Source organism: Micropterus salmoides, unplaced genomic scaffold (genome assembly GCF_014851395.1).
Source record: "Micropterus salmoides isolate LMB-PRFRI ecotype aquatic unplaced genomic scaffold, ASM1485139v1 Ms_hic_scaffold_9, whole genome shotgun sequence".
NCBI lineage: Eukaryota > Metazoa > Chordata > Actinopteri > Centrarchiformes > Centrarchidae > Micropterus > Micropterus salmoides.
This window is the reverse complement of record NW_024044681.1, coordinates 36,637,996-36,643,995: the sequence shown is the minus strand read 5'-3', so window position 1 is coordinate 36,643,995 and position 6,000 is coordinate 36,637,996.

The window sequence follows — 6,000 nt, the reverse complement described above, 5'->3', positions numbered from 1 at the left end:
TTGGTCGGCTGGGAAGCCTTGCAATGCCGCCGAGCTGACCGGAAGTTCCCAGCGCTTTAAAGTAACGTTTACTAGCGGCCAAAACTGCGTCTGTAACATAGTGAATCGATATATTTGACCATCGCAACCCGAGCGAAATGACAGTGATCCATTCGGTCGACAACATTTGAAAAGGCTACACCAGCAGCACGTATAGAATTTTACTCCCATTTACGTTAGCAGAGGGCTGGACTGGAAGTTAGCCTGCTTGGCCGGCAAAAGTCAGCACAGTGGACGCTGTATCGCTACTGCCGTCTAGAGTTTGGGGGTGTAATTGCAGAATGGCTTACACACCTATGCACGAGTATAAATGCATGGCTACGTGCGTAGCCTACGGCATAGCTCAAAGCAACCACCTGTCCCCCTCCCTGACGTGGTCAGGTGGCTGGCCTGCGCCCACATGTACGCCTCCCCTGCCCTCCCCTTGCCGGTCGAGCGGCGCAGCGATGAGACCCTTCATCCCTCCCCTCACCAGAGTGGCATAACACGGACAGGCTGCAGCTGGCCGGATGTCTTTCATGCAGTCTGGCTCCGATGCCACAGGCAGAATAGGCCTCCCCGGCTGCTGTATGCTTTTCCGCTGGTTCGGCTGATCCCGCGCTTCTGGACCGCCTACGGTTTTCAGCCTTGGCGGTGATTCTGGTGGTTCCAGAGCGCACGAGTGCTTCCTCTTTTCCCTGCCTCCCTTCAGTTGTTGGCGGTATAGCCGTGGAAACTCCCCTGGAGGGGGGACGCTCTCTCAGGGTGCGATCAGGAGTTACCCGCTCCTCGGCCTGCCTCTCTGGGTCTGGCTACTGAGATGCCTGGAGGGCTTAGGTCTCTCCCGTGAGGTGGTTCGCACCATCCAAGGGTTGAGAGCCGCCTCCACTCAGTCTTCTTGCTCCCCTAAGTGGTCGGCTTTCCAACGCTGGTGTCTGGACCAGGGGTTGGACCCGGTCGCCTGTCCGCTCCCAGCTGCGCTTTCGTCCCTCCTGTTGCTCATGGACAGGGGGCTGGCGTTCAGTACGGTTAAAACCTATGCTGCCGCCATATCGTCCTGTCACGAGGGCTTCGGGGACAGGACTGTGTTTTCCCATCCCCCGGTGAAGCGTTTCCTTAGGGGGGTGCGGAGGAAGCATCCATGATTTCTGCCGTCGGCTGTATCTGTCCTTACTCCGTCTGGCTTCATGGTATAAAGATCCACAGGCTGTCGGCTCTCATGCTATAACGTGTGCGCGCTCTGCAGCACTGTTTGTTCGAGAAGGGTCCAGCTGCAGCCTGCAGACAAACGTGACGTTGAAAGTTGAAATTCCATAGTTTGTCCCAGAAGACGCCGCGCACATTTATCTCGGCCACTCGGCTTTTAAATCTAAAAAAAGAGCCATAAAAAAAGAAGTATCAAGTGTCAACGTAGTAATCAGTGTACATTATGCGTTAATATTTACTATACTATAATTATATAGTATTAATATAGTTTATTAATACTATAATTCCTGCAAATATTTATTTATAATAATCTAATGATAATAATAGAGCAATGTTTCAATTCATACCACTGTTGTTGTATATTTTATTTGTTCCAGAGTGATTTTAAGTTTCACGAACCAAGAATATTCTGTAACGTTACATCACGAGCCTGATGTATCTTGATTTAGGTTAAAACTTTACAACATTACTGAGAATTTAATGATAGAATAACAGCTGTACATTAACAGTATTGTTCAGCTGTTGCTGAAGTGGTCTGCCTTACAGCCAATGTGCTAGCAGATAGAGTTAACCTCCATTGTGTTGCTGTGCACCCTCCGGTAATGTTACGGCAGCTATATAATATTGACACCCGTCGGCACCATGGTTGGCACTTGCGGAGCTTCTCAACTCCGAAAACGTTTGAACACATTTTCGATTCGCCGTCAATTTTCGTAAAACTGAAATCTACACAGTTGATTTCTCATAAGTGTATTTAAAGTTCTGTTGTTAGCCTCTAAAGAATAAAACGCTTTGCATTAGGATCTTTACTGTACATGAGCCGAGATTAACGTCATCACGTTTTGTGAGCGGTGTCTTCTGGGACAAACCATATTTGTCAGGTCTGCGGGCTTTAGCTGGATATACTTGGTTTGTTCGTTGTCGGCTATGGTAGAAACATCACGACAAAATACAGCAACATTCATTGAAGGGGGTGCCTGTGGTTATGTAGATAAAAATGGCTCATTCTAAGTTAATAAAAAGATAATGGTTCAAAGGTCTATACACCACTGAAAACATAGTTATGGATATTATATTGCATTTCTGTCAATAGATCCTCAGATATATTACACACTGAACCTTTAACTGGCATTTATAAGGAACTTACTAAGTGGTATTAATATCTAACACAACAGAAAGTGACTTAATATGACTCCAAAGTGCAACAGGTCACTGGAACCCATCAGCTCAGTATGTAAAAGAATAAAGCACCCAGCTTCCACCTTTCAGGACCTTTAATGTAAAAATCTCTGAGTTCACCTCCAAATGGGTTCAAACTTACCCAGAAGACTCACACAGACAACACGATCAAGAATCTTGAATCCCAACCTTCCAACTTTTTTCCCCAAAGTGGTTCTTTTCAGGGACCACATAGGGGCCCACAGATAAATTCAGCATCGCACACTGCCCTGGCAGTGGGAAATAACTTTGGTTTTATATTTGATTTGGTTACATTAATGTTTAAGTTGAGATTTACAAGAAATATTTTATTGCTACTGTGGAAACGGAATCACCTTATTTGTTTGATGTGTTTGCAAACCACATTGTATATGTCAGTACATTTAAATTAAACATACGCAATTCACTACTTTAGAATTCATTATTCAATTTTGTCATAACTATGCAATTAATCTTGATTTAAAATTTTAATCATTGCCCAGCACTAATGTATTTAGTGCCACTGTTGTAGGTGAAACCAACGTGAGACACACATTTTGAACAAAAAGCAAAGGGATATGTCACACTGGCACTGTGAACGGGCATTGCACTAATAATAATAATAAATATAATAATAATCACAATATTTAAGGCAGACGGAGTCGGGACAAATACAGACAGCTGACGGCAGAAATCATGGATGTGGATTTTCCCAGATGGAAGGCTATAATGTGGGACAGATGTTTTCAAAGCGGTGCTGAAGTTGTCTGTTTTCTGCTGGACAGGTAATTAACTTAAGTTTGTCAGACTTTAGCGACGCAAATGAAAACTGTTGTTTGAGAGCTTTAGCTTGAAGCTGGCCATAATCACAGAGAGCTGTGAGGTGTTTCCCCTGTCATTGGTGTGAAATATGTAGTAGCATTAATTTTATGTAGTTACTCTCTCCAGCGCTCTGTCTTGGCTTTGTCGGTTATGTTGAGACAATCAGCTGATCACTAATTGGCAATAAAAGGCAGCTTCCAGCATTGAAACTCAGAAAAATATGTAGTTGGATTGTAATTTCATGTAGTTATTCTCAAGCGCTTTGTTATGGCTTTGTTACATGGACAGAAATGTACCGTTACCTTCGTAAGTCAAACAGCTGATGAATATTCTTGGAAATAAAACGGTACCAGCAGGGAAACTCAGATCAGCAGTTAAACTTCACATTTTACTGCCCTGGTGGAAAACATGTATTTCTTTTTACTGCTAATGGTGATATATAACCGGACCGTGTGCCTATCAAGTGACCAATAATAAATACTTTCTGAATTTGCATTAAAAAAACTTGTTGGATATTGCTTCCCACTGTGCACACAAAGGTGTAATTTGTACTTTCACATGCTAAATGCCCATTAAAAATGTTGCACCATTTTACCACAAGCTGAAGTGAAAGGAGCAAAGTGAGAGGAGCTTTGATTCTCACTTGACAATGCATTTGTAAACTTCATGCATTATGTGGTTTATAATGGACTGTGGTGCAGAAACAGTGAGGCTTACATTGTCCTGTTATCTGTCAGTGGTCATACTTGATGCACTAGATGTGATAGTTTTTGAGTTGTTCATTTACTTTGGCATGTTAGTCCAGATGAGCCAACACTCCCAATATGTAAAATACTGTATTACAGGAGTACGAGACATCATGTAGCACTTCATTTCTGGATTTGGCTGTTATTTATTAATGAAATAAAGTAACAATAATATTCAATAAAACATATAGTTTTACAGCATAATTAAGTAAATATAATTTCTTAATATATTTATCTAAATAATCATCATTTCTTGACTGTTAACTCTCTGCTATCTCATAGATGACATCTTTGTCCTGTCTCAGGCACCATAGTGAAACTACTTCCTTGGGTAGTAGAGGGGGTGTGCAATTCGCAACCCTCACCACTAGATGTCACTAAAACTCACATATTTATTTAACCTTTAAAGGGATATATTTTTGGAATGCCCTACCAACCGAAATAAAAACACATACTATTCTGAAAATATTTAATGAAAAGGTGAAACACCAGCTGTACCCAAACCAAACCTGTGATCATTGATCACTGATCATGCGCTTGTGCAGGCAGAGAAGTTTTTTGGTAATGGTGATGTGTGTAGACTAACCAGGGACAGGGGTCGCAAATTAGCTTGGGCTAGAAACCCTATATGCATCACATTTGTCCCAAGTTATTGTAACCTGTTACAATGTGTTTCTTCTGCATTGTGTCTGACAAATAAACAATAAATTTTTCACTTATTTTTCAAAATCCATGTTACAAAGTGCTTTCACAAAGGCAGAAAACAAAACAGACAAGTCATTAAACCATCGAATTTTAAGATAACACAGATAAAACAAGAAAACATTTTTAAGGAATTAAAATAAAATAAAAAAGAAAAGAAATATAAAGTCAACTAAAATCAGGAAAAGCTCTCCTACAAAAGTATGTTTTATGAAAGGGACTTACAGAAGTTCACTGACTCAGCTGAGCAGATTTCTTCGGGCAGGCTGTTCCAGACCCTGGGGCTCTAACTGCAAACGCTCTACCCCCTTAACTTAAGTCGGGCCTTTGGAACAGACAACAGACCTCAGCCTGAGGATCTCAAGGTACGTGCCTGTGCATATAGGACTAAAAGATCAGAGATATAGCAGAGAGAGACCATCAAGAGCTTTAAAAGTAATCAATAACATTTTTAAATCTATTCTAAAACATACTGGGAGCCGTGTACAGTGTACAGTGTAATGAAGCTAACAGGGGTGATGTGATAACATTTCTTTGTTTTGGTTAAATCTAATAGTATATCACTCAAAGAGACACAGTAACTTTTAATACTTTAAGTACATTGTGATAATAGTAATTTTACTTTCATGTAAATTAAACTTTCAATGCAGAACTCTTACTTGGAATGGAATGTTGTCATAATGCAGTGTTGCTACTTTTGCTACTTTTAATATCGGAAAACTTTCTTCACCAGTGGAAGAAGGGAAACGCCCCCTTGTTTCGGCACAACGTCTCCAATCGATCCAGGTGTGAAAGCACCCTTAGACTCACAGTCTTAAACGACATCTATTTAAATACAGACAACGTCTGTGTTAGTACAGCTGGACCTCAGTGCTGCGTTTAACACAGCAGACCACAGGATATTACTGGAAAACTGGGTGGGACTATCTGGTACAACCCTTTACTGGTTTGCAAGACAATTTTGTGTTAATTGGTCATTACAGTCTTGGTCCAGTCCTATTCAACATCTATATGCTACCACTAGCTCACATTCTGGAAAACAACACAATATCCTACCATAATTATGTGGATGACACGCAGATTTAGGCTACACAACAATATATCCAGATGATTATGGACTAATAAAATCACTGAACAAATCAATGATTAGATGTGCCAGAGTTTTCTCCAGTTGAAAAGAAGAAAACTACAACAATTGCTTTTGGTACTAAAAGGCAGCCCTAATGTTAAATACTTCAAATTACATCAGAAATCTTTGTGTTGTTCTGGAACAGGCGTGTCCATGTAAATCATGTAAATGCAAAAATAA